We start from the raw sequence: 12,547 nt of genomic DNA, 5'->3' as shown, positions 1-12,547 counted from the left end.
TGGGTTCCATCTTTTGAAAAGTACCTCAAATTCAATCGGATGACAGTGGTTTACCCTCAAAACAATTGTTCCCTCACGGTCCTGACTTTCTTTCTCATGTTCTCCCTTCTTCTGCTCCTCATCAGGACCTTGGGAGATCAGTCTGGTGCTCCAATGTGGGGCTCTGTCTCTATCTCCATCCATCGTCAGATGAAGGTTCCGTCCAGATGGAATTCTTTCCCAGCTTGCTGTTTTGTTGTTTGTAGTGTTCAGGTCTCACTCTGCTAACAGTTGACTTTTCTTCCTCAGCAACTAGAGTGGTACCTTCAGACATGCCAAAAGCACAGCAGAATTCTTCAACCCAGTACCTAATTGTTGTCTTTATACCTTGCAACTCAGGTACATGGTTGCTTCAGAAATAAGTTCTTATCCTCCAGTTCTAGTGAGATACCAGGAGGTTTGATGGTCGCTATTATGTATGGATTCTTAGAGTTTCTCTGACAAACTCTTGGAGAGGTATGCCATAAGTAGCACTTCTCATTTCCTTAGTCATAGAAGAGATATTTCTTTTATAATATATAACTGCAATGAGGAAAATAAGAAAAATACAAATTTAGGAATTTTACTAGGTCTATTTTCGTGGAAAAGAAGATTAAATGTAGGTTTAGGTGACAGAATCTCCTTACCTAAAGACATATTAGTCACAGAGAACTGTTTGAGGGTCTCTGAAGACCTCCTGATAGTACTATATACATAAATCTAAGGTCTGGAATCTTAGGGCTTTCTTTTTATTTTAAGAAAAATGAATAAGAATTCAAGAAACTTGATAGCAGTAACTTTATCTTTAACCAATTTTAATCCCAATGTAATACTTTATTCTCATGGATTATTTTATCACAATGATGGTGTGAAAATAAATCTGGGTGATATTCGCCAAGGGAAATGCAATGAGGCATCTTGAAAGCTCAGTTCTATTTTTCTTATGGATATATCATTAAATCATCTCACTAAAGTCTCCTGCATTCATTTATTTTAAATAAGGCATTTCTACGCTGCAGAACTTTTCAATAAATCAATGACTGTTTGGAAGATCTCAAGTACAATTAATGAGAGCAGTGACCTTCCTGAGCTAGCTATGTAATAGGCTCTTTCTTGAAACCTGGACAGAATGAATGCTGTTACTGTCTGTGCTCAGAGCCTGATTATCAAATTTAACAAAATCATAGGACCCATATTTTATATACTCACGTTTTCTACTAATTTTAGATGCACCATTTAAAACTTCAAAGAGCATCATTTTGAAAGGTAGTAATTCATTGTATTTCCCCTTGACCTTGATCCAATCTTCCAAAAATGTCCATTTGTCATTCTTCTGTATCCTTAGTAGACCAGCTCAGTCAGACTGTGATATGGAATTTCCCTGTGTATGCAGTGAATAAACATTGGTTAATAAAGAAACTTTCTTGGGCCTGTGCAGGGAATAGAAGTATGTGGGAAAAACTAATCTGAATGCTGGAAGAAAGGAGGAGGAGTTAGAGAGAAGCCTTGTAGCCTTGATGGACACAGATGCCGAAACTTTAGCTGGTAAACCACAAACACATGGCGATACAGAGATTAATAGAAATGGGTTAAATTAAGATGTAAGCGTTAGACAATAAGAAGTTAGAGCTAATGGACCAAGTGGTGTTTTAAATAATATAGTTTCTATGTGATTACTTCAGGGCTGAGCAGTCAGGAACCAACAAAAGTCATCCTCCTACAAATTGGTGCCCACATGACCAACTAAAATCCACTTAAAACCTGAGAGAGCTGAAAAAGGAATCCTTTCCCTCAACCCAGGCTACTATAATCTGAAATGAGAAAATATAAATTGAGAAAATAGCTCCTTAAGAGCATTTTCTAGGGCATTTTTATAATTTGTGAATGATGCAAGAGGACCAGCTCATTATGGAAAGTGCTATCCCTTGGTTGGCAGTTCTGGATTTTTAAAAGAAAGCAGGCTGTGAAGCCATGGGGTAAGCCAGGCAGCATCCAAGACTTCTGAAACATCTCTAACCTTCTTCTGTCTGACCTTCTTGAGTGCCTATCCTGTTATTTGATTAACAGTGCTATAGAGTGTAAGTCAAATAAATCTGTTACCTCAGAAGTTTTTTGGTCATGGAGTTTCATTACAATAGCAATCCTAACTAAGACTTCACTTGATCCCTATCAAGGTATGTGTATACAGGACCCAGAATTGGAAATGATAGTAGGTACAGTCTGACGTGGACTCTGATAAATTCCAATAATAACACTACTGAATGTCCTATGATTTAACTATGATTAAGAATTACTACAGCAATTATTTTAAGTTTAAAGATAGAAAGAGGATTTCGTTCCATACATTCTAGAAATTTATTTGATAAACAGTTAATGAAGAATTAGAAATGGAGATCCATCTGCATGACACTTGCCATCCTTCCTTCCCTATGCTACACTACAGAGTGGAGAACTTAGTTAATTATTGACTTTTCTGGCAACATAGTGAGTGAAGGTTAACCTTGTGCAAATTGTTTAGACAATGTGCCTATGAGACTAAAGATTTATTTAAGACAGAAAATTATTGACATTTTTTTGTTGTCATTGCTTGGGACAAGCGATAAGTAATAGCACCATGGGTTTTAAAGGGTAAAAATGAACTGGAGAAAAAATGTTTTGTTGTTGTTCTTGAATAGACATCATTGAATTTAAAGCATTGAATCAGTTGTGTTTGTGAATGAAATGTTGAGTTGAATTTTTGTGTGCAGAAATAATCTGACATACAAAGGAATAAGTTTGAAAGACTAGGTTAGAGGAATATGGAACTGATTTCTATTTCAGATACACACTTCAATAAGAATATTGAATGTGCAAGTGGTGTCTTTATTTTGCAGAGTATATTACAATTTCACTTTTAAGATAGCATATTTCACAGTAATATTAGAACATAAATTGCAGTGGAGTAAATGTAACTTACTTTCTAATCAATGAATCATTGTTATGTGAATGATTGTCTGCACTGAAGATGATATTTAGAATCAGAGAATTATTTTGCAATAATGACATTTTATTTGATATGTTTTTACTCTCAAGGTTGGTAGTGTAGCTTAGCAGATTATGTAATACTTTGTTGGTAAATAAGTTATGTATTGAGTATTAACACAATATAAAAGTGATGTAATTGATAAGCTGAGTTTTTATTCTTACCTGTGCTTATCATTTATACAGAATGGCAATGGATACTGTAAAACAAGAGCATGCTATTAAATCATGGAATTTTCTAAAACATTAATTTCTGGTACTGTTACAGTATATAATATAAATTTAAATAATAGTAAATTTTTCTCTAAAAGAGAAATGATTTCAAAATAATGAATTTAAAATATTTTGGAAATAGTTTTATGTCTCTATACTTTTTCCTAACACTTTTAATTCCTCCACATATACATCAGAAATGAGAAACTGCCGTGGACTCTGTTGCTATACACTTTTCTTCATAGGTCAACCTGATGTTTCACAGGAAACTTTAGTTTTACTAAGGATTTTTGGTAAGAAAACTGTACTCAAACAAATGGTGAAATGAAAAAGTATATTTCATAAATAAAATAAATTTGATTTCAGAAAGTGAATAAATTGGGTATATAATTAATCAGTTTTATAAACATGTCTTCTTACACACTTGATTGACTGCAGACACATATATGGTTGAAATTTTAATGACCAAATATTTTGTTAGAATATGTTAGTATTACCACATGGGAATAATATTAATATCCATGAAGTAATGCAATTATCACTAACAATATTGTTTAATGTTTTTGTGGAAAGAAGTGTCACTATATAAAAATATTTTCTTCAAAACTAATATGAGTTTATGGGAGAAATACTAAATTTGTAGGTTTCAATTTGTATAAGTGTATAATTTATATGTCAAAATTATATTTGTTTGAAATTTGAAGTTAAATGCTCTATTGTTTAGTTTTCTCTTGCTGTAATAAAACAACATGATGCAAAGTAGTTTATAAATGAAAACATTTATTTCACATTGTGTGTCTAAAAATGTAAGAATTCATTGTGTCAGGAGCCAGAGCAGAAAGTGGCAGGAATATAACGGGAATAAAAAGTTGACAGTTCACACAGGGGTCGTAGAGACTAAACAGTTTCCTAAGCCATATTAGGTTGTATATTCTTAAAGCTTTACCCTAGCATTGCTTTTGTACAGCGATACTCCATGTACTAAAAGTTTGATAACATCCCCAAACATTGTCACCTACCTGGGACATAATGCATTAAGATTATGTGGGATACTCATCCTTCAAACAAGAAATGCTTTATAGTGCTCAATTAGTTATAACGATATGACATGTAAATAGTAACAAGCAAAGGAAATGTTGCAAGTTATTAAGTGAATATTTTCATGCAAAGGGAACAGAAATGTAAGTCACCCTTTAAAAGTGTTAGCATTCATGTATTATGCTGGCCTGTCCTCAAGGTCCTCAACTGCAACCACCAAGAACTCTCCTTGTGTGCTGGCCACATACCCCCTTATAAAAAGCAGCCTTCCCCCTTCTCCCAACCCCAAAGACCTGACTCAGAAGCCTTCTCACAATAAAGTTCCCAGGTGAGTTCTGTTTTATGGTTTAACTTTCCTTTCTGCCCCCTTCATGCCAAACTACAAGAAGTACTTGCATTTCCTGTTGAAAAGCGTAAGTGCCCTGCCACAGCAACCACAATGGTGGCTCACAACCGCCTTTAGATCAAGCTCAAGGGGATCAATATCTGTTCTTACTTTCCAAACTGTTCTTACCTTTCCAAACAGGATGGCCACATGTGGCATAATACATATATGCAAGAATTTACAAATAAACAAAGCATAAAAATAAATAACTCTATTAAAAGAAAAATGCAGAATAATTCAAATTTTTATTGATTTTCAGACCTACCCCAAATGGAATGTAAGAATTCTGAAATGATTTTGTAGATTCTGTTCACACAGTAAATATAAAGCATTGCCAACAAGAACAGCTCAGACCGACAGAATATTTTAATTTGGAAATTTGGAATGTAGCCATTCTTAACATATTTGAAGAATGTAGAGTGATTTAACACATTTCATTAGGTCCAGGTCTTTTTTCTTTTTTCTTTTTTTGATCTTGTATGATGCATTGAACTTGAATAAAGTCGGCAGTAAAACTAGTGATTCATGCTATTCTGAGAACAATAAAAATACCAAAATGGGAGACATTATTTTGAGTGAGGTAACCCAGACACATAAAGACAATTATCACATGTACTCACTCATAGATGGTTTTTAAACATAAAGCAAAGAAAGCCAGCCTACAAACCACAATCCCAGATAATTTAAACAACAATGTGAACACTAAGAGAGACTTACATAGATCTAATCTACATGGGAAGTAGAAAGTAGAAAAAGACAAAATGTCCTGAGTAAATTGGGAGCATAGGGACCTTGGGGGAGGGTTGAAGGAGGGAAGGGAGAGGCAGGGAGGGGAGCAGAGAAAAATACAGAGCTCAATAAACAGCAATAAAATAAAATAAAAAAAGGAACACAAAGCCGGGCGGTGGTGGTGCACGCCTTTAATCCCAGCACTTGGGAGGCAGAGGAAGGGGGGGGGGATCTCTGAGTTCGAGGCCAGCCTGGTCTACAAGAGCTAGTTCCAGGACAGGCTCCAAAGCTACAGAGAAACCCTGTCTCGAAAAACCAAAAAAAAAAAAAAAAAAAAAAAAAAAGGAACACAAATGACCATGCTGAGTTTACTAAGTCACTGAGTGTATATATTGGTATCGTGTTATGTTCTACTGCGGCACTTGAGACTTCTTCAATATTACGTTAGAACAAGAGACAACACAATTAAAGCGGTATCATTAGTCGATATAAAACAATTACAAACTCTCAGCCAGTGAGGCTGTGCATATATTGTTCAAAAATATATAACTGATCTGATAAAATTCTACTTGAAAAAACTGTTTATATTGTGATCATGCTTAATATAAGCAACAAAGACATCGAATTCCTTATCACACAGAAAAAATATTCTTTTTTTTTTTTGTTCCCAAACATCTAAAAAAAATATTACTTTAAGTGCTGTGTAATATTAGTTTAAGATTTGTTACATTCATTTATGCTGTGGAATATTTATTTAATAGTTCAAAGATGTGCCGCATTCTTTAATGTTGTATTTGATTAAGTCTGTAAGCCGTGTTACTTTGCCTGTAACTAGTTAGGAGAGAGAAATAGGAGGAGTAATCTAGACTAGAAGAGAAGAACAGAAAGAAGCAAGGAGTCAGAAAAAGAGTAGAAGACACTTGGGAACAGCAACCCATCTACAAAGCCAACCAAGGAGTAAGAAGGAAAGAAAGATATAGAGAATAAAGGTAAAAGGTCAGGGGAACAACATAGTTAAAGGGAAAATGGATAATTTAAGTTAGAAAAAACCAGGCTTGAAACAACCAAGCTAAAGCCAGGGGTTCATAAGTAAGGAAAAGTCTCTCTCTCTCTCTCTCTCTCTCTCTCTCTCTCTCTCTCTCTCTCTCTCTCTCTCTCTCTCTCTCTTAATTTGGGAGCTAGGTAGTGGCTCTCCAAAGAGTAAAAGAAAAAAAGGAAAATAAGAAAGAAAAAAAACAGCATAGTAATGAATTAAATATCATTTAAAATAACTACAATACCTGGCTATGAGGCTATGAACTATACCAAGTTTTCAATGTTTAAACTAGGAAACTCATTGATGAGAAATGCCACAGTTGATTCAGTCATCAGTTAAGATCAATTTTGTTAGTTTTTACCTGATGTGAACATTCCACTGATGGGGACCCTCGTTAGCCATCTTTAAGAGATGGGTTATAGTTAAGGCTTGGTTACACTGGGACCCAGGGAAAAGTCTGTGCACTTCCCAGGTGCTTTTTCTCTGCACCTTTTCCTGCAGGACATTGCTATACTTGAATTTCTTGCTTCATGTTTCATGAGTTTCCCTCTCATAATAAATAAAATATAATTCTTTTATCTTTAGCTAGCCTGGTTTTTTCAACATTCCACTTCTTCCAATACTCTAAATTGCAAACTCAGAATCATGTAAAAGGGCCAGATCAAGTGAGTTCTATACAAACACTAGGGGACAAGTATTTCCAAAGTGTAATGCTAGGATGTAGCCCTATCTCTAGGATCAGGAAAGGTTAAATCCAAGAATGACTTGTAGCAATGATGTAAACAGTCACTTGAGATTGGAGACAAATGGATCAGACTCAGCAAATTCTGCTCAATTGCTCAATAAATGGAAGGAAGCAAAAACCACATGAGGAAGAAGGATGAGAGAAAATAAACGATTATAGCAAAGTAAAATCAAATTAATTCACTGTTGCCATATTGTATATAATGTAAATGATAATAAATATGGTGAAGAGAAAATAACAACACTGAGTAAACCCAAGTATACATAGATAAATGAACATCTAAGAATGCATCCCTTTTTTTGGAAATTTTAATATTATGTCTTTCGGAGACTGGTAGAATTCATGTAAAAATTTCCCCGAGAAGAGACCAAGTCTCTATATGAGGAAAAAACGTTTAAAAAATTGTATATACATCTTTACTGATAAAAGAAGAATATTTGCAGATAGACTAAATATGAGACATAAGTTTTCAATGAGGGCTTTGACACTGAAATTTCAGTTGGGATATTTTCTTTAAAGTTTAAAGAATTATAACTTTGATTTTTTTTTACTGGTATTGTGTCTCACAAAATTAAATAAATAATCAAATATATTTAGCCAAAACCCTAGTTCCATAGTAAATGATTCGTCTTTGTCTTTCAATACTTCATTGTTAACTATGTAAGCTTAATTACTCTGTAATTAAGGCACAGACACTATCACCCAATTATAATGGGTTTTATCCTTTGGATTTTAATTTATAAGGCAGTTATTTCTAACTTAAGTACAAATAAAACTTCAAAACTTAAATATATGCAATAAGTTTTCAGGATGGCAGAGTGCACAAACACATGATATTGTATATAAATAATAAAGTATTATTTATATTAGGTGATATGGTATTGTTAAACAGCAACATATTGTAATATTCTAGGGTTGCAAAAATTATTAAATTGTATCACAATGTGCAGTACATTTGGTAAAGCATTCATATAGCTCCAAGTTAATAATGTTTATACAACATAGCATTATTTATGTCTTTTGCATTTTAATTCAAAACTTCATGATTATTTGAAATTGCTAACATATTGCAACATTAAGTTTTGAGTGCAGTGTTAGGGCCAAAACTTAAACAAAACTTAAAAATTATTTTTTGTGATCTAAAGTATTCTTGTAAACAGCAGCCAGCCCCTTAAAGCCACCCCATCTGTACTTACAGTTAAATATTTTTGCATGAGAAGTCACTCTGTACACTAATCACTTAACAAATATATGGTATTTTACAAAGTGCCCTGCAGTCAGCCTGGTTCTTATCTGTAAGTAGTCAGCAAGGCAACTCTACTTATCCAGAGAAATCAGCTGAAGACTACCACCCTATATGGAGACCAGCAGTTTGCTGTTTTCACTGATGAAATGGGCCAAATAGGGTTCTTCTCTACATCTCTCTCCACAAACTCTCTTTGCACTCTTGCAGTATAGTGGCTGGGCACCTGTAGAAATAACTGACCTTAGAAATTTGAATAGTCACTTTTACTTTGTTTAATAAAATTTGTCATGAGTTGTTACACCATTGCTCAAGTAAATATCATATACATGTTCAATGGGAGATGGACAGACTTGCCCTCTAAAGGAAAGGCTAACCAAATAAATCATAGGAAAATAGGGGCTGTACGGTATATTAACTGACCATCCAGGATCATAAGACAAACCTCTCTCATATATATAAATCCTAGCTAGTTTGTCTTTGAGGTGTGTGTGTGTGTGTGTGTGTGTGTGTGTGTGTGTGTTGATGTGGGAGGGTCTTCTGTTTGAGTTGATTTCATTGGTTAATGAAGAAACTGCCTGGCCCATTTGATTGGCCAGCCCTTAGGTGGGAGGAGTAGACAGAACAGAATGCTGGGAAGGGAAGTTAATAAATAGCCATGCTTCTGCTCTCTGAGTCAGACTACCCTGCCTCTCCTCAGGGAGACAGTCACCATGAAGCCAGCCACCATGTCAGACAAGCTGAATCTTTCCCGGTAAGACACCACTCGTGGTGTTACACAGATTATTAGATATGGGTTAAAGCAAGAGATGTGAGAATTAGCTAATAAGAGACTGGAACTAATGGGCCAGGCAGTATTTAAATGAATATAATTTGTGTGTTGTTATTTCGCGTGTAAAGCTAGCCTTGCTGGAGCCGCCCATCACTACAGAATTGCGCTCACATGGATAACTGAATCAACAGAAAGTCTGAGAAAGCTTGGGAAAGAATAGAGTAAAGCATGTTTTCTCGGTAGCAGCTATTTCTCGGGTTTGGCTTTGCTTGCTAGAGGTAACCAAGCACTCTCATCTAAGAGAGGCTTCCTGACTCAGCTTTAGCTGCAAAACCCTGCAGCTCTTTTAAGAGGTCCCGCCACGAAACACTTAAAAGGTGTTGATGAAAAGCCGACTGCATGTTTTTTGGTTTTCAGCCATAGCAGGAAAAAAGCTGTGCCGTTTTAAAATGTCGGCTTTCTGGGCCGTCCTGCCAGGGCAAACTCTGATTCTTTCAAGCAGGCGGTCCTGACTATGGAACTTTTGAGTGTGGTTTAACACTGTTGCAGCTTGTTTGCTGGCAGGGACCTTGAGCCGCTACAGAGTTGTGGCAATAAAAATGGCTACAGCTGGTACCTCTGCTATGAGGCCAGAAAGCTAAGGAATGGACTGGATCTAGCTGTCAAAGCCACGGCTTTAGTCCTACCGATATTGTTTGGTAAAGTAAAGACTCCTGTAGTCAGAAAAAGAGAGATATACAGTAAAAGAAAGATTCAAAGTCGAAGAAAACATCAAAATGGTTTACAATGTGTTGAAAATATATGCAGGCTAAAGGTTAAAGTTCTTAAAAGTAAAAAAAAAAAAAAAAGGAAGTAGCTAGGGTGTGGTGGTACACACCTTTAAACCCAACACTTGGGAGGCAAGGTAAATTGACCTCTGAGACTTCAAGGGGCAGAGGTAGATTGACCTCTGTGACTTCAAGGTGTGTGTATCTGTGTATACTAGTTTGATGTTTTAGTATGGGTTGGTACATACCAAGGTGAAGATGCGGGGGTCAGACGGCAACTTTTGGTGATTTTCCTTTATTCTCACAAGGCCTCTGTAATTTCATTTTTCCCCTACTTGCTTTTGAGATTCTTGAGATTCTTGCAAGTGGCCTTGTCAGGCGAGTAGCAGGTGACAATTGTGGCATAACCGCACAAGGAGAAAGGTCCCTGATGGACTAATCTTGGATAGGAAAGGCTCCCTGAGACCACAGACTCCAAACAAAACTGTCATTTGTTCCTGCTGTGCCTTTTCGTGCTTGCCCCTGCCCTCGTCCTCTGCAATTTGGCATGGTGTGAAGAGGTGTGGTGAAGATCCCTACCACCTGTAATGTAATGTCTTTATCTCATTGAAATATCCCATTTTAGTGGGCATTTTCACCTGTGAATTATTATGAAAATCATTTCTAAGTTACAGCTAGAACACATGAATTTCTGTTGAGGAGCCACATAGATTGTGGCTTAGGTTAGTGATTAAGAAAACGCTTTAGTCCCAGGAGCCCAGCTAGATTAACTCATTTCAATTGTAATGTTGGGAGATGTGTTCACTGGTTTTAGAGTGCATCATAGCTGAAACATAGCCTTGAAAATAACTTAAGATTAGACTATAATTACTTTGCTAAATAGTGTTAAGGTGAAAACCTCAAGAAGACAATCTCAAGTTTTAGAAAGGCACCTAGGTGAATGAAGAAGGCGATAAGGTCAGGAAAGAACTACACAGCAGAGCAATTATTACTAGCTGATGTGCTTCCTCTGTGAGAAATTGCTAGTGATCAATGATTACGATTAAATCCTTGTATCCATTTTTGCCCTCAATCTCCTGATGCAAAACAAACAAACAAACAAAATCAAAAAACCTTTTGAGTGGGTATGTGCCCTAAAGAGTTAAAGTAGAAGGTTGCTTGTTCCTTTCATATATAAATGTTTAAGTTTGTGATTCCTTTATGATTCTTTTTTAGTTGTTTTCTTTCTTTCTCTCTCTCTCTCTCTCTCTCTCTCTCTCTCTCTCTCTCTCTCTCTCTCTCTCTCTCTCTCTCTCTCTTCAAGACAGGGTTTTTCTGTTTAACAGTCCTAGCTCTCATGGAACTAGCTCTTATATTTTTTCCTATAATTTCTTTTATATTTTAAAAAAGAAAACACACTATTTTTTTCATTTTACATACCAATTCCAGTTCCCACTCCCCCCCAAGATAAGACCCTAAGCAATAGAGGAGAGGGTGCCTTTAAGATTCTTTATGAGAATACCTTTCAAGTTATCTAATAAAGTGGTTGGTTCTTTCAATTTAACTGCAAAATGCAATCTACCATTAAAAGAATATTGGTTTTTTTCTTTTTTTGTGTGTGTTTTGAGACAGAGATTCTCTGTAGCTTTGGAGTCTGTCCTGGAACTAGCTCTTGTAGCCCAGGCTGGCTTCGAACTCACAGAGATATGCCTGCCTCTGCCTCCAGAGTGCTGGGATTAAAGGCGTGTGCCACCACCTCCCAGCACACATTGTAATTTTCATATTGTTTGAAAGAGCTTGCTGGGGTATATAATCTGTAAGGGAAAGTATAAAGAGAATTAAAATGAGTTAGTTGGAAAACATCAAGAATGAGAGAGTTACAAGGAAAGTATCAAGAATGAGGGAAGGAAATCACCAGGAAAATAAAGAATAGAGAATGCAATAGAAGAATAAAGGAAAGATTTGAAGGAAACCATCAAGAGAGTGTGTGAGTGTCTTTTCCTCTTACACCACAGATAAAAAGGTTGAGGTACACTCTGACTCTATGGCTCCATATAAGTGGGGTGCTGCTGGAGACTGGCCTCCAAGGAATTGAAAGATTCTCTTCTTTCTCTAGCTCTCCCATTTCTCCAATAAGCTTTCTATTATTATTCACAGTTAAGTGACTGTGGATTCTGGGGATCCCAACTCAGGTTCTCAGATTTATACACTAAACAATTTTAATCACTGTGCCACTTCCTTAGCGGCATGTACTGACTTCTAATTCATAGTGAATTTGTGTGTAGGAATGAGTACATATACAAATCATCAATGTAGATAGATAACCTTGAGAGGGAAAGAAGGACTTTAGGGAACAGGTAATAATACAATATATATGACACAAAAATTATTTAGGGATACTGTGTGATGGAACAGGAAGAACTGAGGGGAGGGGCAGGGAAAAGGAGGAGAAGCACAAAAGAGAATGAGCCTGTAAAATGCTAAATCTCAATACAACTACAATCAGGAAACTGGCTACTTTACATGAAACTTTAAAAATAGCGTGAATAAATCATTTTTCATCACAAAAGTTTTACAAGAAAATCCATGGTAATGGTCAGC

The sequence above is a fragment of the Arvicola amphibius genome, chromosome 3, assembly GCF_903992535.2.
Source record: "Arvicola amphibius chromosome 3, mArvAmp1.2, whole genome shotgun sequence".
NCBI lineage: Eukaryota > Metazoa > Chordata > Mammalia > Rodentia > Cricetidae > Arvicola > Arvicola amphibius.
Note: the sequence above shows the minus strand (reverse complement) of the source record.